General features: G+C 54.4%; 2 pseudogenes across 2 annotated transcripts in view; one reads left to right on the forward strand and one right to left on the reverse strand.

Moving 5' to 3' along the window:
- The first annotated feature begins 1356 nt into the window (after positions 1-1356).
- On the forward strand, positions 1357-13029 carry LOC308640384 (golgin subfamily A member 2-like; annotated as a pseudogene). The gene is made up of 25 exons: positions 1357-1627; positions 1915-1963; positions 3488-3595; positions 3867-3910; positions 4029-4092; positions 4398-4457; positions 4638-4718; positions 5576-5614; positions 5881-5943; positions 6033-6126; positions 6220-6326; positions 8171-8229; positions 8546-8687; positions 9098-9261; positions 9432-9519; positions 9930-10267; positions 10502-10615; positions 10948-11193; positions 11274-11349; positions 11544-11635; positions 11894-12112; positions 12193-12295; positions 12390-12496; positions 12576-12732; positions 12815-13029. The product of its transcript is annotated as a golgin subfamily A member 2-like (transcript).
- A 2149-nt stretch (positions 13030-15178) lies between these two features.
- LOC308640385 (dynamin-1-like) overlaps positions 15179-24593 on the reverse strand; it is a 36258-nt pseudogene continuing 26843 nt past the window's right edge. The window contains exons 16-22 of the transcript XR_014024339.1: positions 22887-22996; positions 22025-22136; positions 21108-21278; positions 19285-19522; positions 18725-18940; positions 16521-16557; positions 15179-15693 (exon numbers count right to left, since the gene is read on the reverse strand). The product of XR_014024339.1 is annotated as a dynamin-1-like (transcript). The remainder of the gene's footprint in view (positions 15694-16520; positions 16558-18724; positions 18941-19284; positions 19523-21107; positions 21279-22024; positions 22137-22886; positions 22997-24593) is intronic.

Raw genomic sequence — 24593 nt, forward strand, 5'->3', positions numbered from 1 at the left:
TTTACAAATCAACATATCCTAACAGAAGGCAGTAAAGACACAGCCCCAGCAAATCTGGCAACAGAGCACAACCCAAATATCATTTCAGAGAGGTCTATTACAATCTTAAAAATATATACAAATGTCATCTTTATATACATTAATGTTTAATCGCTCTCAAGAAAATAAACTGATGCTTCAGAGAGATGCCTCACATTTATTATCCCAGAGCACTCTGCACCCCAAGTTGTGAAGATGAATTGGGGAAGATGCAAACTGTGAAGCTCAGTTCCCAGGACCTGTTCCACATTAGACAAACAGGCCTCACTCCAGCAAACACTGAATGAAGGGCACCCTGGTCCCAGATCTCAGGGAATTCGAATGTAAAGATGTCAGGGGAAAAAAAAAATTTTTAAGCCACTCTGGAAGGTAGACACCTGGGAGAAAATCCCAGGTTTAGGAAGAACACAAACCTGTTCTTCCATGGTCACCGGGAGATACTGTCAACGTTTTTATTAGCTCATTGGTGAAGTGTGTAGGCTTTCTGAGTTATCACTGTGTGAGTTGGAAGTAATGGAGCCTAAAACCTCTCAGCACTAGGTCCCACAGACCTGAGAGTTCCCTTCCAGGTGGAAATCTGTGCCCAGACCAAAGAAGCCCAAAGGGAGTGAAGACACTTATGGGACCAGGTAGGAAGATCACAGGCCGAGCTCGCGGTGGTAATGGCGGTGGTAATGACAGTTCCGAGGGGGACTGTGACGTAACTACATTCCACTCCTCCCTACCGACGCCGGAGTCGCTACTCCACGGTGGGGGAGGGGAAAGCAGGGCTGGGACCGAGGTCCTTGACCACCAGGGAGCCCAGGGAGATCCAATTTGGGGCGGCAGGAAGCCGGGGCCGCGCCTGGAGCGGGGAGCCCTGGAGTCACCGGCCAAAGTCACCCAGGGGCGACTGGCGAGGGCGGGAGCTGAGCTGTTGAGGGGGCGGGGCTGGCTGAGAAGACTTTAGTGGGGGGAGCTGGGGGGCGCCCAGGGGCTCGCCCCGGGTACCTCAGGAATCGCACAGACTCTGGCCACGGTCCGGCCGTCGGAAGGACTCGGTCTGTCTGGCTCGAGGGGCCGCGACCCTGCGCGTTTTACCTTTTTCTTGGCTGCGGCCAATTTGCTCTGTCTGGTCTCTTCCGACATACCGGGGCGGGGAGGGGGAAGTAGGGGGCGCCACATCACCAAGATCCCAGCAACCAACGCTGGGATTTCTTCCGGCGGCTAAAGCGGAATGAAGCGAATCCAGGGCGGTTCTAGGCGTCCGTGGTGGGTGGTGGGCGTGGCCTAAATTCCCCAAGCTGATTGGTTAACAAGAAAGATGACGGGGAGAGGGGCGTGGCCAGGTCACCGCGAGCCGCGGTGGGCGGGTGGAGTCACAAAGAAAGTTGCGCGCGCGCAGCCGCTGTCCCCGCCCACTCCGGGAAGGGGCGGGGGCTGCGCTCGCTGGGTGCGCGCGCAGCTTTTCGTGCGACGGTTTCTGGCTGCGGCCGCCGAATTCTTTTCATCCCGAGCACCTGAGGCTTCACTCTCCAGTCCTCGCCCTGGATCCTCCTGCACCACAGAAACTCCCGGCCCGGGGGCCTCGGACCCCGGGGCTCAGGAGGTGGGTGAGGAACTGGCATTAGTCCCTTTCCTGATTCCTTGCAGCTCCTCCCCGGACTTTCAGAAATCCCCTTCAGCACCCCCCACCCAGCCCTCCTGGCACTCTTTCCCACAACCCCTCCTTCCTCGAGGGTCCCGACGGCCCTGATTCCGGGAGTGTAGCTCCCGGCAGCACCGGTCCGGTCACCCCTACTTCCCAACTGCTGCTCCTCCTGCACCCACGGTTCCCCGTTCCTTTCCAAGCGGCTCGCGGTCCCACCAAGCTTTTTCCCTCGGGCTTGTCTCTAGGACTGAACCCGGACAGAACCGAAGTTCCCGCGGGGCCTTCCGATCCCCTGTGAGTATGTCGGTGCCCCACCCTCCTCTCCATCCCACTGCAGCCCACGCTGCTCAGCCCTCCTCAACGACTTCTCCCAGCGGGATCTGTTCTGCTGAAAAATCCCAGACTAAAATTAATTTGGGAATAACTTTGAGAGAAGGTGTGTGGAGCTTGAGCTTTTGAATGCCCAGTGTGGTGCTTTCAGACTGGGAGAGATTAAAAAACAAAACAACAGCAAAACTTTTTAGGTCTTGTCCTCTGTGTGTCCATCCCTAAAAGATCATTAGACCTTAAAAGTTTGTAATTTTCTTGATTGATTACTTCATTGGGTTTGACGTTTGGGAATGTAAGGTTAAGAAAAAGTGAGTTTGCATTATAGTTGCAAGGATTGAGGCTATTTTGTTCAGATCAACTAACTGTAAAGGATGTGAGGTTAACCAACAGGCATTATGAGGTCATTATGAAGTCATAGAGGACCTTTCAGGAATGCAGGTAGCTCAGTCCTGGGGCAGGGTCTGGGTACACAGGGCTAGGCATTGGCCTCCATCGGATATTGTATTGGAACTTTCTCTTTAGCTAACTTGTCCAAGGACATCTGCCAAGCCAGAGCAATAGAGCTAAGACAGAGCCAGATCCTTTTGGAACTGGGCATAGGGAGAGGGATGACGGGTTGAAGAGTTTTCCAGTCATCATAGCTGTTCCCACCCAGGTGGTCAGGTCTACCCAGGTGCTATGACTTACTTTGTCAACTTGGAGGATACAAAGTGGCATGTGAGGTGGGAGCCTCAATAAGTCCTGCAGCTGTGTGTCTGGCGTTTGCTCTAGTGAGGGGCCAGCCACATAGGGGGATGTTTTCTAATCAGAAAAATCCTAGTCTGTGCTAGTGTTCTGAGATTGTGCACCCAGCCTGTGCCCCTCTGTTGTGGAGGTGAAGACCTACTGTGTTTCAAAGCCTCGCTGCATCAATAACTGGTTCCCACAGAGGTTTTCTACTCTAGGAATGCAGAGATGGGATTGCAGTCCCCTAAGTAGAGATAGTGGTGTCTCCAGAAATGGGGAATAATGGAGACAATGTGATTTCTAGTAGAACTAGGTTATGGTGAGGGGAGTAGACTATGACACCAAGTCCATCACCCATAGTCTCTGGCCAGCAGAATCCCAGGGTTAGGGTCACAGTAATTCTCTAGAACAGTGCATTTCTTCTCCCTGACTTGGCCACACTTTCCTTCTACCTGCTGTGGCTGCCATTGGCCCAAGCCTGTACCACCTTTTGCTGAGCCCCAGGGAGAACAAGGTCCTCAGGTATTTAGGAAGGGGGTCATGCAGCCCCTGCTTTGATCTTTGGCTGGCGGAAATGCTGCCAAGCAGTCTGAAGCCTGGGCTAACGGTATCTATACCCCCAGGTGCTCCCAGCACATATGACTATCCCTCTGACTGCAGAAACAATGTCCTGCCTGCTCTGCACCCTTGTGTCCATAGCAATGAAGCAGGTTCTCTCCTATATGGCCCCTGACCCCCTCCCTCTGCTCTGTTCTGTGACAGGCACCCAAAGACCACACTGCTCCTGCACCACCAGCTGCTGATGACAGCGTGTCACTTGGCCGTGTCCCTTCTCCAGGCCCTACTCTCCCTAGCCTGGAGTCACCTCAGGTTTGTTCCTTTCCCTTTTGCCCACTATCTTCCTGTGTGCTTACTCATCCTTTTCCCAAAGGATAATGCTCATACGGACTCTCCTCTCTTCAGGTAGCTTGGTCTCTATAGCCAGGTGCTCTTCCTGGGGACTGGGATGGGGAGGCCAAGACACGGCTTTTCTTTGAGGTTTGGGAGATGGAAAGTTATTGGAATGAGGTTGGCTCACCCTATCCCTGGGTGATTTTTACTAGAAGTTGAATGACCACGTCATGTGTTTCTTCCCAAACAGAACCATGATGCCGACATTGGTCCTAATATTATGGATGAAACAAAGTGAGTATCTCCTACTGGGGCAGCAGACCCTAGACCACAGGAGTCAGGGATGGCCACCACCCATGAACTTTTTCCCATGGAGCCATCTCTACCCCTGACCCTGTGTCTCCATCTCTAGGACTTTCTCATCAACCGAGAGCCTGCGACAACTTTCTCAACAGCTAAATGGTCTTGTATCTGAGGTACCTAAGAAATTAGGGTCCATAGGGGAGCAGAGGTGGGGAGGAGAAGTTCAGATAACGGACTGGATATATATGTTTGATGCCATCATTTATTCAGGTGCAAAAAACACAGATGAGAGCTGCTTGGAAGGGGGAAGCCTGATGGGAGCATAGGAACCCTGAGAAGTTGGCATAAAGGGGTTATGGGAATAGGGGTCCAACATGGCCAGGGAAGATTTTGCTAGTTGAAAGGAAAGAAAGGAAGTCAGAGGGCTTAGACATTGAGAGGAAATGAGCATCTCCATTGGACCTCTCATCTCTTCTAGTCTACATCATACATCAATGGAGAAGGCCTCTCATCATCTGCTAACATGAAGGATATGGAGGTGAGTGACCCTGGCCCTTGGCCCAGTGACCCTGCAGGCCAGCTCCTATCTTCTCCCACAGTGGGGCCTGGGTGCCCTGATGCCAGCTGAGACAGTCCACACACCCCCCAACCCTAATGATGCTCTCTCTACCTCTTACCCCAACCCTCCTCCAACTCCTCCTCTCTGCATGTGCCTCAGAGCCGGTACCAAGAGCTAGCAGTAGCCCTGGACTCCAGCTATCTAACAAACAAACAACTCAGTAGCAAGATAGAGGAATTGGTAAGAGTCCAGTGGGATCCCCTGGTTTCATGCTGCCAATCCTGGGCTCCAGTTTCCCTTGGGGCTCTGCAGTAAGGGGCTGGGGGCCCCTGGTGCCAAGGGGAATGGGGTGCTGGGGGGCCTAGGTCTCAGCTGGAGAGACCTCAGAGCATAGAGCATTCCACATGGCTCTTTCTTTTGCTTCCCTCTCTGTGTCCTCTCTCTCCTCAAGACCATTTCTTGAGTCCTTGCCCCACTTGCCCTGAGGTTGTCGCTCCAGGAGGAGCCTAAGCCTAAATGGCTGTCAGGAGCCCCGCATACTGCCCTGGTTCAGTCCTTAATTTGCTCTCTTTGATTTTGAACTAACCACTTCTCCTTGGGCTTGAGTTTCCCACAGAGGTAGAATTAAAGGGAATCAAAGGTCCCTTTCAGCTCTGAGCATCATAGACTTAAAGGCTCATTGGAATATAAGCACCAGGGAGAAGAGGGGTCTTGTCCATCCTTCTTCTTCCTACAGCACTACTGTTCAGAATTTTACCTGGCCCATAGGATGTGCTCAGTTGCCGAGGGAACGCACCCTCCTGAGTCACAAGCTGCAGGGGGTTGTCTTTGTTTCTCCAACTCCATTTCTGGAGATTTATGGTATTGTCCTTTAAAGAGAACTCAGATTCAGCCCCTCCCTTGCATAGCTGTGAGCGAACACCAGTCAACACCCAAATTCTCTTTCTTTGGGAGCTTGAATTAGTCAGTTCATGTCCCCATGGGATCTAACAACTTCTTTTAGACCCATCCCTGGCACTTGCCTGCCCCATCCTGATCTGGAGAGTGGCATAAAAGGGATCAACCTCAATTACCTTCCTTTGACTTTTTCCCTGCAGAAACAGCAGAACCAAGACACTCTGGATCAACTGGAAAAAGTAATGTGATTTCTGTGTTTGCTTCTTGCATGGCTCCTGGGATTGGGGTAGGACTCAGGTAGAGGCCACAGTCTTGTCCTGCCCACTCCTAGCCTGGAGAAGGCTCACTGCCCATCCCCCCATGGCCCACCCTGTCCCACTCAGGGTACCTCATACTCAGGTCTCATTTGTGGGCCTGCTTGGGCCACTGAGGTTCTCTGGGGCATGGTCTTTGCTGTTCCATCTCTGCCTCCCCCAGTAAGAGCTGCTTCTTCCTCTGCCTCTAGGAGAAAAAGGTGTGTCAAGAGAAGTTGGCAAAGGAGCAGGGAGCTCTAAGGGAACAGTTGCAGGTGAGTGGACAGTGCCATGTGTCCCCTATGTTCCCTGGAAAACACCTCTTTCCTCCTCCTCAGCACTTGTTTTGGTTTTTCTCTGAAAGGTTCACATCCAGACCATAGGAATTCTGGTGTCTGAGAAAGCAGAATTACAGACAGCCCTGTTTCACACTCAGAACACAGTCAGGCAGAAAGCAGGTGGGAGTCTGGGGACCTCTTCAGCCTCTAGTCTGACACTTTGGCGGGCCTGTGGGTAATTTCTTGAGGCTTCATCTCGACTTCTCATTCCAGGAGAGTCTGAGGGTCTTGCTGGCCGTCTGCAGTCTTCCCGACAGCGTGTGGGAGAGCTGGAACGGACTCTGTCTGCTGTCTCCACACAGCAAAAGAAGGCAGACAGGGTGAGCCCAGCCTCCTGCCTTGCCACCAGCAGCCTAACCTTTCCAGTGCAGGAGTGAGCATAAAGGGCCCTTCTGTAGATGGAGCATCTTGCTGCTCAGAATGCAGCATGGGCCGTTTCTTGCTGCTTTGTGTGGTGTGGTTGGTAGTGGAAGCCTGGGGATGAGTCAGGTGCTCTGCACAGTGAGCACTGGATATGGAGCCCTGAGTGTGGGAAGCCCACCATGCCCTTAGCCTGCTGTGGCCTCTACCAGGTGCTAGGAGAAGGGATATATGATGCATGGGCTGTGAAGGTTCCCAAGAACTTAGTATGTTTTCGTTTGTGGAGAGAGAAGGGGGCATGTGTGTAATATACATAAAACATGTCTGGAATACATAAACTCAGGGAGAGGAACAGGGTGGCTAAGACATATTTCACTTCTTTTTTTTTTGGGGGGGGGGGCGAGTACTGGGGATTGAACCCAGGGGTTCACATCCCTAGCTCTTTTTATTTTTTGAGTCAGGGTCTCAGTAAGTTGCTTAGGTCCTTGCTAAGGCTGACTTGTACTTGCAATCCTCTTGCCTCAGCCTCCCAAGTCTGGGATTATAGGTGTGTGTCCCCACACCTAGTGACATTTCACTTCTGTACCTTCTGCGTTTTGGACTATGTGAATGTACTATCCAATCAAATTGTGAACAACAGATTTAACTTCCTTTCTTCTAACTATACCCCCATCCCTGTGTGGGGACCAGGGTGTTCAAATTTGAGCTCTGCATAAGTGATCCCAGACAGGCCACTTAGCTTCTTAAAGGCTGTGTTTCACCTACAAAATGGAGATGACCAGTAACTGCCTCATACAGTGTTTATAAAGTGGGATCATTAGCATGATGCCTGGCAAAGCACTTAGTGTAGATAATTACAGCTAGTAGTAATAACAGTAGCACCAGTATTAGATACAATTGTAGATCTTTTATCTGTTAGATCTTTTTCCCCTATTGAGTTCTTTCTTTTTCTTTTTTTTTTTTTCTTTTTTTTGGTACCGGGGATTGAACTCGGGGGCACTCAACCCTCAACCACTGAGCCACATCCCCAGCCCTATTTAGTATTTTATTTAGGGGCAGGTTCTCACTGAATTGCTTAGTGCCTCCCTTTTGCTGAGGCAGGCTGACTTTGAACTCTCGATCTTCCTGCCTCAGCCTCCCAAACTGTTGGGCTTATAAGCGTGTGCCACCATGCCGAGCCTTACTGAGTTCTTATTCAAAACAAATGAGTAATCAAGCAGGGTGGTGATCTGGTGATCTCCTGTGATCTCAGCACCTTGGGGAGCTGAGGCAGGAGAATTACAAGTTCAATGCCAACCTCTTTGTGAGACTCTGTCTCAAAATTAAAAAAATAAAAAAGGCTATGATAAAGCAACCCTGGGCCAATCCCCAACACCAAAAAATAAACAAACAGATAAATAAAAGTCAAAGCAAACAAGAGGGCTTGGGATGTATTTCAGTGATAGAGCACTTGCCTAGCATGCTTTGGGCCCTGGGTTTTGTTGTCAGCACAAGGAAAACAACAAATCAAGGCTGAGTTTGGTGGTACACTGTTAGTCCCAAGTACAGAGGAGCAGAATAATCAGTTGAGCCCAGGAGTTAAATACCAGCAGGGATAACGTCTTGAGACACTCCCTATCACACAAATCAAAGCAAACACACATGAAAACATAAATGAACCCTGGGCTTAGCAATGCCTTGGACAACTGTCAAGTGTGATTGAGGGTGAGGAAGTGTCACTCTGGAATAGTTACTGTGGTTAGAGTGCTGGCTGCCTCTTTGGCCTGCCAGGTCCAGATCCTGACTTTGTTTTCTGTATTTGCAGCACAACAAGGAGCTAACCAAAGAGAGAGATGCCCTCAGGCTGGAGTTGTACAAGAACAAGTAGGAAGGGGAAGGAGAATGGGCAGTCCAGGACTTTAGTGAGGTTGTGGGGGTGGGGGTGAGGGCGGGAGGTGAACATGGGGAAGAGGTTTTATAGGCTTGGATGTGTCCAAAGCCAAACTGTAGTCCCAGCCTTTGCCTCATTCCTGGGGCAGCCTCAGGCTACTCGTATCTTCTCTGTGGTCTGTCACCTGTGACTCCTGATTCCTGGAGTCCCTTCTAATACCATGGTTCTGTGGCAAGGGCAATGGGTTGGTCACCGAAATTTCTCTTCCTGTTCTTGGTACATTCCTTACTGTGCTGCCTCTGACTACAGCATAAATAACGAGGACCTGAAGCAGCAGAACTCAGAATTGGAAGAGAAGCTCCGTGTGGTGCTGGCAGAGAAAGCAGCTATGCAGCTGGGGGCAGAGGAGCTCCAAAAGAAGCTGGAGATGTCTGAGCTGCTGCTGCAACAAGTAAGGCGGCAGCCCCAGTAGCCCCAGCCCTGGCCCCGTGCGGTCATCAGGGTGGCCTCCAACCAAGAGCTGGAAAATTTGGGTTCTTGTCTGGTCCTGCCATAGAATCTTCCAGAGATGGTTAAAAAATCCACAAATGGGAGCTCTGCCCAGACCTGTGGAATCAGAATCTCAATGATATGGCTTTTTAAATTTTTATTTTTAAATCATCTTGGTTGAACACCATCGTGTTGTAGATTTCCTGTATATGGTTATCCAGGAGTCTGTTCCCTCTCCTGAGGGTTCAGCCAGCACTTTTATTATGTGGTAATGACCCTGAGTCGTACACTGATCTAGTTCACACCCTATGGAGGCATCATGTGAAACACCTGGGCTCCCCAGATCTAAACTTCTCACTTTCCCCACTTCAGTTCTCTAGCCAGTCTGAAGCCCCTGATAGTAACCAGCAGTTACAGCAGGCCGTAGAGGAGCGGGCACAGCTGGAGAAACATGTGGGGCAGGTAGGCTTTGCAGAGGGAACCTGAAAGGAGAGAGGACCATGTGGCAGCAGAGGATGCAGCAGATGTCAGAGCAGGTGAGGCCTGACCTCAGATGGCTTACTGGGTTTCCCTGGTGCGTCCTGCTGTGGAGTGCAACCAGGAGAGGGGTCCATGTTCTGGATTTTTGGAGGTGGGGGCAGAGAGGGAGTCGGGGCCAGGGTCCTCCATGCCCTCCCTCTGCTCTTTCCCCCTGTGCCTGAGGCAGCTGCGCACATTGAAGGAGGAGAAGGAACAGAGTGAGAGTCGGGTTCAGGAGTTGGAGACCAACTTGGCAGAACTGAGGAGCCAGATGGGTGAGTGGGGACGAGGGTCACCTGGAGCCGGAGTATGTCTGAGGGCTTTGGGGGGGTGGCTTAGACTACCTCAGGGAGAGGAGTGATTTCAAGGACACTGTGGCAGAGGGAAAGGGGTCTGTGCCAGAAGATGTATGGCAAATCTTATCACCTCTCTGAGCCAGCAGTGTGTCCCCATCTTCGGAGAGGGATAGTGTGCCTACTGCCAGCCTCCCACAGTTGACTTGAGCATGGCAGTGTAAGGAACTATATTGGGAAATGACTTGAAGGATTGACCATCATGTAGGCATGAGGAACTATTAGGAAGGCAAGGTTTGGAGTGAGGAGCCTGAATTAAGAGCTGTGGACCCACGAAGAGGGTTCTGAAAAGCCAGAGGTCCAAGTCCCTTATTGTGTGCTTCCTTTCTCAGTGGAGCCCCCACCCGTGGAGCCCCCAGCAGGGCCCTAAGAGGCAGAGCAGCAGCTGCAGGCAGATGTGGAGCAGCTGCAGAAGGAACTGGAGAACCTGGCTGGACAGCTCCATGTCCAGGTGCAGGATAACAATAGCCTGAGTCGCCTGAATCGTGAGCCGGAGGAGCGGCTGCTGGAGCTCCAGCATGCTGCGGAGCTCTGGGGCGAGCAGGCAGAGGAGCGCAAGCAGATCCTGGAGAGCATGCAGAACGACCGCACCACCATCAGCCGCGCGCTCTCCCAGAACCGTGAGCTCAAGGAGCAGCTGGCGGAGCTACAGAACGGCTTCGTAAGGCTGGCGCGTGGCCCATGGGCTCACAGGCCTTCCTCATCAGGTCCTTCTGGGCCTTTCTGTCTTGGCCTTCACCCCACCCCGCCCCCCACGAAATGGTGGCTGTGAAGCACCCTGCGAGCTAAAGCCTCGCTCAGGTGTCTGTGGGGGGAGGGATAACTCTCTGACTGTGGCAGGTGGACACCCAGGCCTGGGGTCTCTAGCTGCATTGTATGGCACTGATTCCTGCTTTCTGTTCAGACGAATGAGAATATGGAGATCACCAGTGCGCTGCAGTCAGAGCAGCACGTCAGGAAGGAGCTGGCCAAGAAGTTGGGTCAGCTACAGGAGAAGCTGGGAGAGCTAAAGGAGACGGTAACCCTTGCCCCATGTGCCCTCACTGTAGGGGAAGAGACAGCCATGATGAGAGGCTTTAATGCTTCACACCACTAACCCTGGTTTCTTTAGCTTCAGTTACTGGGCACTAGTAGGGTGCACTTAACAGATGTGTGTGGCTCTCTTTGCTTTTCCACATCTGTGGCCTGAAGTTCCCGTGGTAGGGAAAGATGGTTACAAAATGTGAGGCTAAGTGTTGGAGGCATGGGGCTCTGTTACCCTCCACCACTAACCACCACCGTCACTTATGGGCTGGGATCAAGAACTGGAAGCAAGTGACATTTGCCCTTACACCCAGGGCCTTCCCACAGGTGGAGCTGAAGAGCCAGGAGGCTCAGGATCTGCAACAGCAGCGAGACCAGTACCTGTCTCACCTGCAGCAGTACGTGGCAGCCTATCAACAGCACGTGGCTGCCTATCAGCAGCTGACCTCCGAGAAGGAGGCGCTACACAAGCAGGTTCTGCTGCAGACTCAGCTTATAGACCAGCTGCAGCATGAAGAGGTGCAGGGCAAGATGGCAGTGGAGATGGCCCGCCAGGAGTTGCAGGAGACCCAGGTGAGGGGGCTGCTGAGGCCGGGCCCCTAAGTGGAGGACCTGGCCATTCTATGCCTTCTCACTCACTTCCCAATCCGTAGGAGCGCCTAGAAGCCACCAGTCAGCAAAACCAACAGCTACAGGCCCAGCTGAGCCTCCTGGCTCTTCCTGGGGAAGGTGAGTGAAACCGTCCCAAGGAGGGGAGCCTGAAGAGGGACTGTGGTGGAACAGTGTTAGAGGAAGCCTTCGGAACGTGCTGTTAATCTCTGGGGAGGCTGGCCCAGGGGTACACAGTGAGGGGTCAGAAGTGGACCCTTTTTTTCCTGGGCCTCCCCTTGGGTTGTCTGAGGGATCCCTCTGGCTGTCTGCAGTAGAAGATGAAATGGACGAGGAAGAAAAGGAGGAGGAGGCTTCTCGGCCCAGTTTGACCATCCCAGAGGACCTGGACAGCCGAGAGGCCATGGTGAGCTGTGCTCTTCTGTCCCTTCCCCAGCTCGCCTTTTCTGCCTCCCTCTGTGGTCCTTCTGGATGTCCTGATACCTTGGTTTTTCCCACTCCCATTTCTGCCAACACCCATGCCTCCCGTGGAGACAGGGATTGGATACGTGCCCCCCTAGGAAAAGTAGTGACCCACTGAGGCCCAGGGGAGGGCTGCTCTGCTCTCTGCTCCCTGGTTTGTCCCGAGCATTTCTTCAATAAAAAGGACATGTCTTGCCTCTAGGTGGTATTTTTTAATGCGGCTCTAGCCAGTGCCGAGGAAGAGAAGGCACGGCTGCGCAGGCAGCTGAGGGAGCAGCAGACACACTGCCGGCGCCTGGCTCATCTGGAAGCCACATCCCAGAGTGAGCCCACAGAGCAAGCCCTGGTCCCCAGGAGTGGGGACAATTGTGTGTCTGGGGAGAGCACCCAGGCTCTACAGATGGCCATGGAGAAGCTGCAGGTGAGAGCCTTTCCCAACAGAGGAAGTGTAGATACAGGACAGTTCCCTCCTGAGTCCTGACCCTGCTATTTTGGCCTCAGAGCCGCTTCCTGGAGGTCATGCAGGAGAAGGTGGAGCTCAAGGAGCGGGGGGAGGAACTGGAACATCGCTGCATCCAGCTCTCTGGAGAGACGGACACCATCGGTGAGCCCACCTGGGGCCCAAGGCAGTGGGGTTTGCATAGGGGCCTGTTGGGGGAGCCCCAGCATCTGAGTCCTGTGCCCTGCCCCCCCTGCAGGAGAATACATTGCCCTCTACCAAAATCAGAGGGCAGTGCTGAAGGAGCGCCACCGAGAGGAGGAGGAGTACATCAGCCGGCTGGCCCAGGACAAGGAGGAGATGAAGGTAGGAGCCCCTGAACATCTCTTCTCTGCAGGCCTGCAGGCTGGGCGGGGGCCGGGGCACTGAGCACCTCTCCCTTCAGGTCAAGTTGCTGGAGCTGCAGGAGCTGGTGCTGCAGCTTGTGGGGGAGCGCAACGAGTGGCAGGGCAAGTTCCTGGCAGCGGCCCAGAGTCCTGCTGAGACCACCACTCCAGAGCCAGCAAGCCCCCAGGAATTTGGAGCAACTGACAAGCAGGGTGGTGAGTAGAGACCTCAGGACGGGCTGACAGGAGGAGCAGCAGAGGGCTGCCCCGTGCTCAGAGGCCTTTCCTCTCTCCAAAGACCTTCGAGAGGTGAGCCTTGCTGACAGCGTGGAGCCAGCACAAGGAGAGGCTGGGGCGGCTTCTCCCCCTGAGAACCACACTGCGCAGCAGATCATACAGCTGCTGCGCGAGATCCAGAACCCCCAGGAACGCCTCGGCCTGGGCACCAACCCCTGCGTCCCCTTCTTCTACTGTGCCGATGACAATGATGAGGTTAAGATCATGGTCATCTAAGTCGGAGGCCAGGGAGGAGGGGCCAGGGACTTTTCCCCCACCTGTCCCTTACCCCCCTGTCCCTGCCATTCCTTCCCAGTTACCCTTTTACCCTTAGGACTAGCAAGTTAAGACCCCTAATAGGGGACAAACAGGTGCAGACCCTTTGCCACCTTGGCTAGGGCTGAGTCTTGATTTCTGGACTCTTGCTCCAGAAAGAGGGCCAGAGGCTCATAATTTTCTAGAGGGGCAGGGCTCTATGGTGGCCCCCTTGCCCTCACCAAGCAGTCCTTCATTTAGAGGGCTCTATCCTCTTACAAGAGGTACTTTGAGGCAGGCAAGTTGGGCAACATTTTCACAGCCCTTAAGATGGGGCTCACTGTAGGTGGGGCTGGGGCAGAGTCTGGCGGGGGCAGTCCTCCATTCAGCAGGGCTCCCGTCTTAGAAGCACTTTGGCAGGTCAGCTGGGCAGCATTCTCATGGGTCTTCAAACATTTAGGGTTACTGAAGGCTAGGCGAGGGCAGCGTGGGCGCAGGCAGTCCTGAGGGCTCCCATCCTCAGAAATATCTTGGGCAGGGCCACTGGGCAGCATTCTCAGGCCTTATGACAGTTGAGGCTAACTGTAGGCCAGGCAGGGCAGAGGCTGCTGGGGGGGGTGGGCCTCCCCTCCCCTCCCCCAGTGTACATATTGTACCTGTGTATCATTTTGTAAATTCTGGGGTAGGACTGCCCCCTGTATCATAGTTGGAGCTGGCAAATGGAGAGAAGAGTCTAATAATTATTTGGGATTGGGAAATTTATTTATTGATAGCATAGGACAAAGGAAGGAGGCAGGAATGGGGTTGTGGTGCCCTGGTGATGCAGCTCCTGTTTATTTTGCTTTTTATTTCTGAATAAATGGATTTAGCCATACCACTCAGCCTTGGGTTCCTGTTTGCTTCCCTGGGTCCTGACAGCTGGCAGCACTAAGCAGGGAGTGGTCCTGCCAGCAGAGGGCAGGCTTCTGGACTACATGAAGTGTGCCTAGCAGGGCTGTCTGCCATCCTCCAAGCCTGTCCCCTCTACCCTGCTTGGTGAAGCCTGGAGGATTCCAGGGCGATCACCATGGGGGCTCTCAGGGCAGTCTTGTCCTAATGTGTGAAGACGCAAGGTTTATCTAACAGTGGGAAAGGGTCACAAGATGCAACACCTAAGGGTGTCAACTTCCAGTCCAGACTTACCATCCCCTGGCCTCTCCACACCTGGGAGCCTCTTCCTCCTGGCTGTCCCTTCAGAGTGCCCACCCCAGCCACAGGTTCTCCCTCTAGGCTGAGTTTGTGGCCCTGCCCCCTAGTGGCCACAGCCGGGTTCACAGGATGAGAAGTTCACCTCCAGGTGCTTTAACCACCTTCACACTCCTTACAGCATACTAGCCATAGCCCTTCTTCACCCAGCCCGTGTGCAGACCTTCCCATCCCAAGCCCCACAGAGAACACAAGCCAGCAGAGGACACATGTTTCCCCATCATCCAGGAATGAGTTTTATTCTCAGCCGAGAGACAGCAAGACTGGAGGCCTTCAGAGAGCCAGCAGCTGCCAGCACAGCGCCCCCATGCTTCGAGCGGCAACAGAAGGATGGCTGAGGGGGCTGGCTGTCCACAGGCCAAGCAGGACAGAGGCTCACTGAAGGTGGCACACTGTGGAGCCGGGGACATCAGGGCGACAGCATTCCCTTGTATTGAGGCCACACGAGTCCACAAGGAGATAGCATGGTGACTGATTCCCAACACTAGAGGCACGGCTGAGTCAGCCATATAGATGTATATGTATAGAGTATTTATAGATATTTATAGAACAGGGCAGGAGCAATACCACAGAGGGACACAAGTTTTCACCAACGTCACGCCTGGATGTGTCAGCTCACCACTACGGCAGACTAAGTCACAGATGAAAAGGGATGCTTTGGGGCTGGGGTGGGGGGCCACTGTCAAGTCACAGAGCAGCTGTCCAGGCAGGCTTGGAGAGGGAGGTCTCCGAGGAATAGGAGGGATCTGGTTAGAGGTCGAAGGGGGGCCTGGGGCTCTCAGGACGGGACGGACTTGCCTGACCTGATCGGCTGGCAGTTGGAGAGAAAACCAAGAGAAAACGAGAGAGAAAAGGAAGGAGAGAGCTGGTAAGGCAGGAACAGCCACGCCCTGACAGGTGACACAGCTGTGGGCGTGGACAAGGTTTCTGGAAAAGAGGAAACGGACAGATGGACAGATAGGAAAGGGAAGGCAAATGGAATGGAGGAGCTGGAGGTGGCTGGGCCAGCGCTCCCAGTTAGCCTGGTGCAGGCAGGGCAGCCCTGCTTAACCACACACACAACCTTCACTCGCCACCCAGGCAGTGCTCCCACAGTTCAGACATGAGCCTGGCCCTGGGGCCACCCCCACCTCTGATTACCCTGTGTTCTACCCCTAGCCTCCACAGCAGCCACCAGGCTGGAAAGAAGACTTGAACCAGGAGGGCAAAGCTAAAAGGGGTGCTGGAGGGAGCACTGGAGGCCCCTTGGTGATCGGAAAGCCCAGGAGTCCTCTGAGGGGACCTGGGGGGAAGGGGAGGCAGGCAGCCGGATGCCAGTGGCCACAGACTTATAAGTCTAAGAGGGGAGCCTCAGCTGGTCGGGGGGCTGCAGGTCGCGTAGGTGAGGCTGGGCCCTTCCTGCTGGGGAAAAGCAGAAGAGTGAGAGTCAGTGGCCAGGGAATGGTGGCAGGTGGGGTCACCGGGCCCATACTGTGGCCTGGCCAGGTGGAACTCAGAGACTGACTCGCCCAAGTTAGCAGACACTGTTGTCTGTACTCTCCCCAGGCTGAAAAGTGTAGGTCACCCTTAGGAGCAACAGGCCAAAATGCGGGAACCCAGGGCTGGCTGAGCTGCTTCACCTGGGGCTGAGGACTCTGTTTTCTGTCACAAGGAGGCAGGGAAGGGGGCTCTGTGTCCCTGCCTCATCTGGACTGACTGTGTATAAGACACTCAGGCTTTCAGAAATCAAACAACCACAGCGTCCACTCAAGCCCCTGCCCTGGGGAGGACTTGGTTCCCAGAGCTCCCAGGCCAGGAGTAGGATGCCATGCCACAGCTACTGGCTCAGACTGGGGGCTGGATGTGGAATGCCCAGGATAAAGTTCAAAGGCCTCTAGCCTCCTCAGAGATCAACTGTGTGCACAACTCCTCCAAGGTCCCAGCCCGTTCACCATAAACCATGAGCTCTCTGGCCTCTTGGTAGCTCCAGAGAGCACCCACATCTGCCATCTGGGGCAGGGAGCCTGTCCATGGAGACATTGGGCAGCGGTGCTGAGTCCCGAGGCTCGCTAAAAAGGGAGGTAAGAGAGCCAGCTGGCAGAGGACAGAAAGAAAGAGGGAGTCTGGAGCTGCAGAAGGGAGAGGGAGGGGGGCCTGCTCTGAGATCCCAGGTTGCACCCCCCAGCATGGAGCTGGTGCAGTGGGGTCAGACACACCGTTCATGCAGCAGGCTGAGAGCATGTACCTACCGTGGCTGACATTCCTCAGGGGTCACTGATAGTGATTCTGAAAGACAGCACGAAATCAACAGGGCAGTTCACACGCACAAGTCGGGCAGGCCTGGGGGCAGGGGACACGCACATGCACACGCCCAGGCGTGCACACACATGCTGTGAGGCCCCACGGCCCTGCATGCACATGCTAACACACATGCCCACAAACAACACGCATACACCTCCCTCCAACCACCTCCCAGTGCCCAACACTCTTGCTGGTTGGCTCGTGCAGCATGGATCTGGGGCATGCAGCCACTTGGCACACTGAAGCACACGCGTGGGCTGTCACAATACAGAAGCTTGCCTGCACACAAGGCATTTGCACCAGCTCCCTGCGCTCTTGTGCCTAATGTGCTCACAGGGCCACTGCACGGCTCTACAAGGGAAAGGCTTGCTTTCTAGGGCCCAGCTGTCATTTCTCTGTCCAAGAGCCTTCCATGGCTCCCTACTGCTTATAGCAGAGTCCCAAGTCAGTCTCTTCTATGAAGGTTCTCCAACCTGCCCCACCTTATCCACACTTTCCTTATTGTCTGTACTCTGCCCAGCCAGCAGCTCTCCTTAGTGTAGTCCACACTAAATCTGCCCATATGTCTTCTCCCAACCCAATGTCCTCTGGATTCTTTACACCTGAGCTTTATCTCCATCATGCCCCATTCCCCACTAAAGTCAAGCTGCTTTGAAGAAGCTCCTTCAGTCTGCTCCTTCCCCAGGCAGAGTCATCATTTTCCAGATGTTTCCCATATATCATTGAGAATGGAATTAGAGCAGGTACCTGATCTGACAGTTCTTATATGTTACACCTCAGCAGGGACCTGGGCAGGTGGAATACCCATAAGAGTCTGAGCTCACATTGGCAGTTGGCAAAGTGCTCCTATAGCCACATGTGTCGTTTGGCATCCCTACAGCCCTTGTCTCCCTTGATCCCCACACCAACCCTGAGAGAAAGGCAGAAAGTTAATTATCATTCAGTAGAAGGGAAACTGAGACCCAGGGAGGGAAAATGACTTGTCTAAAACTAGGTCAGGGTGAACCAGCATTTCTAGACTCCCAGTCCAGTGCTCCTGCCCAGTGCCACGCAGCTTGCCTTCACCCCATCTGCTTTGGTCATCATATCCTCAAAGAGCAGGCCCCATGCCAACTTCATTTGGGTATGGGAGGCTAGAACTCCAGCCCCACCCTCCAGCTATCTGGAAACAGATGCTATTGGTCTGGGTTTTTCCTCAGAGAATGTGGCCAGTGGATATAGGGCAGACTAAGTGAGATATTGGAGTGAACTTCCTTAAAGAGGATCATGGATGAAGAAGGCAAAGTCAGGACTGGGGGTATGGCTCAGTGCTGCCTGGCATGAGTAAGGTCCTGGGTTCCATCCCCAGCACTGCAAAAGAAAAAAAAAGGAGCAAAACCAAAAACCAAGGGAAGGAAAGAATACTTTTCTCTAGAAATCTCTGGAATTCTGGAATGGGACAGCCTATACCTACTCCTACTCATTCCCCACCCCTACCACATTGGTCCAGAGGAGGTAGGAAGGGCCACCAGATTGTCCCATGGCTTCCAAAATCCTTCCCCACCTGCTTCCTGTCCTACCCATGCCTGGGTTCCACTCACACTCACACCTGTGTGCACGCCCACACACACATCACACACCTTGCTGGTCACACAGTCGCAGCCTGGCCTCTCTTCCTGTGGGCCAGAAGCTAGACACCACCCTGAGACAGACAAGTCAAAAGAGGGCTAGAAAACGGGGGATCAAGTAGCCCTGAGTGTAACAACACAATCCTCATGGTCCACAGAGGAAGGTTCTGGGTTCAGGTCCCTGGGCCTGAGCAAGGCTCACCAGGAGAAAGGAGGACATAATGGAGAACTGAGAAGAGAGGAGGAAAGAAGGCAATGTTTGGGGGGCCAGAAGTGAAAAAAGAGTGAAGCGCCATGCAAGTGCTGGAGAGAAGGGAGCAGGTGGGATGAGCCCCACAGCCGTTCCCAGAAAAGAGCACCTCCGGGACTCAGCTGGCTTCGCCAGCCCTTGGCCCCACGTCCGTGGCTCCGGCACTGGGGACCCAGTGCCTGGGATGCAGCCGGTCGGCTCTGGCGACCAGGCAGCTGCTCTAGAATCCGACTTCATCTCCCACCCGGCCACGCCCACCCGGCGGCCTCTCCCGCCGCAGTCAGACCCTACTCACCTGGGGACCCCAGGCGGGGCGCGGTTGGGGCGCGAGGGCACCTGGGGAGGGGGGCCAAAGGGGTCAGGGGAAGCCCCCGGCCTGGAGGGCACGGGGGGCGCCCCCCCCAGGGCGGACCCAGCAGGCGGAGGCCCAGGAGCAGGGCCCCGCGACCCGGGCCGGGCTGGGGGCACGGCGGGGGCTTGGCGCTGCGGCGTGGGGCTGGACGTGGGCGATCTGCGGGCGACAGGGACAGAAGAACCCGAGGTGAGCCGTCCGCCCCAGCCTGAGGCCCCGCCCCAGCCCAGTGCCAGCCACGCCCATGCACGCAAGCCCCGCCCCAAGGTGGTGGAGGGAGCTTAAGCCCCGCCCCTAGCATCACCAATGATCCGGCTCCGCCCCGCAGCCAGCGCTCCACGGCAAGCCCCGCCCCGCATTAAGCCCCGCCCTTTCTACGCTCCGCCCCTCGCTCGAGGTGGGAGCCGCCTCGGCGACTCGGGCGCGCCACTGCCCGGTCCCGGCCTTCCTCCCGAGGGCCCCGGGCTTGGGGGCTTTGGGGCCGTGGGGGCCGGCCCTGGTACCTGCGTCCGGCCGGTACGCTCTGCACCTGCAGCCAGGAGTCGTCCACGGGCGGGGGCATAGGCGTGCTGACGGTGGTCGTGTTGATGTCGCCGATGATGCTGAGCGCCTCCTTCAGCGCGTGATACATGCGCAGCATCTCGTCGGCTGTGCCTGCTCCGCCGACTCCTCCATCAGTGTGTTCTGGTCCCCGCAAGAGTACAGGTTGGCCAGCAGCTCTGAGAAGATGAACTCCTTGGTCTGCGGGTGAAGAAGGGAGGAGCGTGGGACCTGATGCCTGTGCTGCCTTGCCTTCCCCCCAGGCCCTGCTGGGGCAGTGCGCCCGACTGGGAGCGAGATTCAGTTTTCAGTTGCGACTTTGAGCCTAACCTCGGGGATTTCCTGCCCCACTGCACTGCACTTTTCTCAGAAGGGGACCGTGAACTCCAAGGCGGAAGAGTCACCTATCCAAAGTCACAGATCTGGGAAGAGACTTAGAACCTAGTATGCCACGAGGACACACTTGCCTATTCAGTTTTTTTGAGCCTTTCCAAGAACTTTCATGCTCCACTAAGGAAGATAACAGTTTAAAATGTTCTGAGCCCTTGACGGCGCTCAGCGGTCTTCAGCGCTGTTCTGTAGCAGCTGTAAATGTGTGCCTGGACTGAGTGAAACGCGAGTCTGTGCATGGGGATACGTTGTTAATGTTCCCCTTAAAACCTCCAGGTGTTATTCTGCACAGGCTTTGCGTTATTCATGGCTGAGATTTTGACACCCAGTCTCATTTACTCTTTATTCAAATACACGTGGAGCACCTGTCCCGTGTCAGGCATTGAGTTGCTACACACTGTATATGCACTGAATCTATCATCAACATCTATACTTTACATGTAAGGAGACAGGCTTAGATTGGGTAGCTTATTTGCCCAAAGTCACACAGGGAATTTGTGGCAAAGCCAGGATTCAAACCTAGTTCTACTTCCCTGGGGACCTGGTTTTTCACTAAGCCACAAGTTATGAAGGAGCTGGAAAATGTCTGGGGGTTCTCAAAAGGTGCTGCTCTTGGAAAACATTTATGTATGTTTGGCACAACTTGGCTATGTACATCCGCTTTTTCAATTGTAAATTTCATGAAATCTAAATTTAGATCATTTCCAATGGAAACTTAATATCTGAATCGGATTTGGAAAATTTAGTAGAAAAGTATGTAAAGTATCTTGCTAATATATTCTAGATGAGTACATACTGAAAAGAATATTTTTGATATCATGGACTTAAAATATAAAGTTTTGTTTTCTTTTGGTCGTGTGTGTGTGTGTGTGTGTGTGTGTGTGTTTTGCTGGGAACTGAATCTGGAACCCAAGGCCTTAAGCATGTCAGGCACAAGCTCTACCACTGTACTATATCTCCAGTTTTCTTTTCACTTTTTTTTTTTTTTTTTTGGTACTAGGGATTGAACCCAGGGGTACTTTACCACCGAGCCACACCCCCAGCCCTTAAAAAAAAAATTAATTTTGAGAAAAAGTCTCACTAAGTTGCTCAGAGCCTTGATAAGTTGCTGAAGCTGGCTTTGAACTTGTGATCCTCCTGCCTTGGCCTCCCAAGCCACTGGGATTACAGGCCGGTGCCATAGTCCCCAACTACTTTTTTTTTAACATGGCTATTAGAAAATGTAAAATTATAGACTAAATCCACGTTATATTTCTGTTGGACAACTCTGGTCTGTACATCACTTCCCTTTTGAGACCTGGTCCCCTTGGACTGGCCAGTGTCTCCCTCAGATTGCCTTCCTCCCTGGTCCCATGGGAGCACCCATCCCCCCCACCCCCTGCAGCGATGCATGCACATTGTTAATCATGAGGTGCATGATGGTCTTGGGCATGAGGTCCCGCACTGTCTTGTTGACAATGGCCATGTATGAGTCTACCAGGTTCCGGATGGTCTCCACCTGCCGTTCCAGCTGTGGGTCCATGGAGTGCATGAAGCTGTCTGAGCCATTCTCCTCCGACTCGCTGGCCTGCCATTGGGAATAGAAGGGTGTCGGCATGGCCACATCTGGGCAGCCAGGCTGCAGGCATACCAGGACCCAGCCCTCCAGAGCTCTCAGGAACACTGAAGCACAGAGAGCAGCGCAGGGTTCTGCCCACCCCTGTGCCTCTCATTCAGCCTGTCTCAGTTCTGACTCTAGTGCCTAGACTTAGCCTCAGTTTCCCCATCCAGACATTAGAGAAGGACATCTCAACTCCCCTGTGTAAAGATCTGGACAGACTGATACCAGGCTGGAGTGCCTGGCAGGAGACAAGGGAGGGCACACTCACTTTCTCCTTGTCCTGGGAGGCCCACACCAGAGCCACAGAGGCCACCACATCAGCATTGCCACCGCCGCCACCACCAGGGAGCACAGACGAAGCAGACACACAGAGGAAAAGAGGAGCAATTGAGTGAACCCAGGGCACTGCACCCCAACTCTGTGACGACTCTAGACACCGCCAGAGCAAAAGCAGAGAAGAGAGGCAGCCACAAGAAACCGCCATCGAGTGAAGGGGTGCAGGAAATGCCAGCTGTGGCAGGACAGGGGACACACAAGACCGCCACTAGAGAAGGATGGGAGGATCAGAGCACTTAACTCTGGTGGGGTGGGGGTGCCTGCTCTGTGAGCCACATAAGGGCTCAGAAACCTGGCACGACTTGGCCTCTGTGAAGGGGAAGCCCTGAGGCCTACTGTACGTAGCTTGCCCCTCCCCTCCCTGCCCTTCCTCTCACCCCAACACGCTCGGGGTACACGCCAGCCCTCAGGAAGGAGGCCTTCCAGCTGTCCACCTCCTCCTGTGTCTCACAGGCCAGTTCCAGCTGCCGATAACCCTTGTAGACATTCCTGCAAGATGCAGCAGGCAGGGAGGGAAGTGGGGTGGAGCCCCACCCCTGGGGTTAAGGGCAGACCTGGACTTTGAGATTGTCACACTTAGGGTCCAGCCCTGGCTTTGCAGTATCCCAGCTGTGTGACTCCAGGCAAGTCCCCTCCTCTTTCTAAGGCTCAGCTTCCTCATCAGCAATGATTGTTCTCTTATGGTTATTGTGAGGCAGAAAAGTACTTGGAAAGGGACCAAGCCCTGAACCGTAGGGACACTAAAGCATGCAGCCCTGGCTTGGGACTCAGACCTCTACTGGCACCTTCCTGAGGACTTTCCCAGGGGAAGTGGTGCTAAACCCTCATCTCTGAGTAGTAGAGGCCTGAAGGCTGGGGTCTGGGGTTGTGGGTGAGAGGCCTGGTGCTTCCACTGGCCCCAGGAGAAACTGGGCAATGCAAGAAGGGACAAGGTCTAAGCAGGACTCTTCTCTGTCCCCAGTGCCTGTCAGAGCATCAGTGCAGATCAGGCATTAAGCAACTGACTGAAAGGGAGGGAGGAAGGAAGAAGGAAGGGCAAAGAGAGGAAGAGGAAGAGATCTAGATATGATGTCCAGAGCACAGGACAAAGTCAACAGTTGTGGGTCAAATAAATGGCTCCTTGTGAACCTCAGGCAAGTCCTGCTCTTTCCTGGAAAGTACCCAGTTTCTACTCAACAGGAGTGTTTGGGGGCTTGCAGAACCTGGGGCCTCAGCAGCCCGGCTGGGCCAGGCAGGTACCTCTGCTCTGTGTTGAAGAGGGCAAATATATGCTTGCTGGACATGAACCCCTTCTCCACATCACGCAGCTTCAGGTTGTCCACAGACAGCATGTATTTCTTCTCTTTCTCCTGTGGGCGGAGGGAGGAGCCACGGGTGAGGTTGGCATGCCATGCCTCAGTCCCCAAGTGTTCCACACTGGTCAGCACCTAGCGCTGAAAAGTACTTGGAAAGGGACCAAGCCCTGAACCGTAGGGACACTAAAGCATGCAGCCCTGGCTTGGGACTCAGACCTCTACTGGCACCTTCCTGAGGACTTTCCCAGGGGAAGTGGTGAGCTTCTGGGTGCTAGTCCCTCCCACCACACAGGTGCTGCCCAATAAAACCTGTGGGACCCTGACTTGAATTGGCACCACCAGCGCCCCCTGACTTCAAGCCAATCCAGCAGCTCTGCATATACCCCAGAGCCCAAGGCACTGGGGAGGCAGGAGAGGCAGGGGAGGCTGAGTGTGGGTCCCACAGCCCACCCTAAGCGAATCCTGGAGGCAAGCCAGGCCAGCCCCAGGCAGGGACAGCTCACATGAGTCTTTCTCGCCCCTGGCCTGGTGGCCTCTGACTTCATTTCCTGACTACAGAGACAGGGAAGGGGGGACACCAGCCTGGAGCTTCAAAGGGCCAGCTCATCCCACTCCCCCAGCTGCCCATGTGTTAGCAATCAGACACATAGCACAAGCCCAGAGATGGAGTGTCTGTGGTTGTGCACGTGTGTGGTTACATTTGTGCAAGCACAGGCAAGCCTAAGCATGCATCCTGTCACTGTTCTGTGGGTGTTCATGTGTCTGTGGTACAGAGGTGTGTGCACGTGTGAGTGTGACCATGCTGTGTATGGGTGTGGATGTGTGCACACTGTGGATGTGGGGCAGTTGTGAATGCCTGTGTGTTTGCGTGCATGTGACCACAGGACCTGTGCGTGGGAACACAGATTTACCTACATACAGTGTGTGCAAGGGGCTAAACATGGTTGGCCTGTAGTGTGTATCTGTGAACATACATGCATCTGTAGGCTGCTGTATCCCAGGGTGGGGTTCAGGGATCTCAGGAGAAGGTGTCCCAGGCCAGGGCTCCAGGAGTAGGAGGGGTTTCTGCTCCACCCAATTGCCCACCCAACACCATGGGACCTGTGTTGGAGGGATGATCTCCAGGGGACTCAGGATTTGGACAGGAAAATCACTTAAGGTCCAGGTAGGGAAGCTGGGTTTAGGGGGACTTTGTTTCCCCGTCCTGGTGCGTCATCCGTCATCCTTTCCCCCATCACCCCCACACCCGATGGGCCCATGCAGCCACATAAAGCCCTCTTTATGCCAGGCGGGTGGCCGCTAGCCCCAGAGGGCCGCTGGGGGAGGAGAGGAGGAAGTTGCACACACGGCCAGGGAACATCCGGAACCGTTCGAGGGAGGCCCGCCACCCGCCCTGCGCTTGGGGGTTGGACACTAGGTAGGAGAGGCCTCCTCCCCCACGCCTCCTTTCCTGCTGGCCAGCCCCCTCCCCAGGCCCCTCCTTCCCAGCCCAGCTCCCGCTCACCCCTGCCACGTCAAAGGAGGCAGAAGGGGAGTCCAGAGCAGAGAGGGGACTGCGGCTGGCCGGGCTGGGGCTGGGGGGACACAGGGCCTGGGTTGGGGGGGGCCTTGGATCTCCAGGCCATGGAGCTGAAGCTACCACCGGACGGTC

Source organism: Spermophilus citellus, assembly GCF_964194105.1.
Source record: "Spermophilus citellus genome assembly, contig: SCAFFOLD_131, whole genome shotgun sequence".
In the NCBI taxonomy this organism is placed as follows: Eukaryota; Metazoa; Chordata; class Mammalia; order Rodentia; family Sciuridae; genus Spermophilus; species Spermophilus citellus.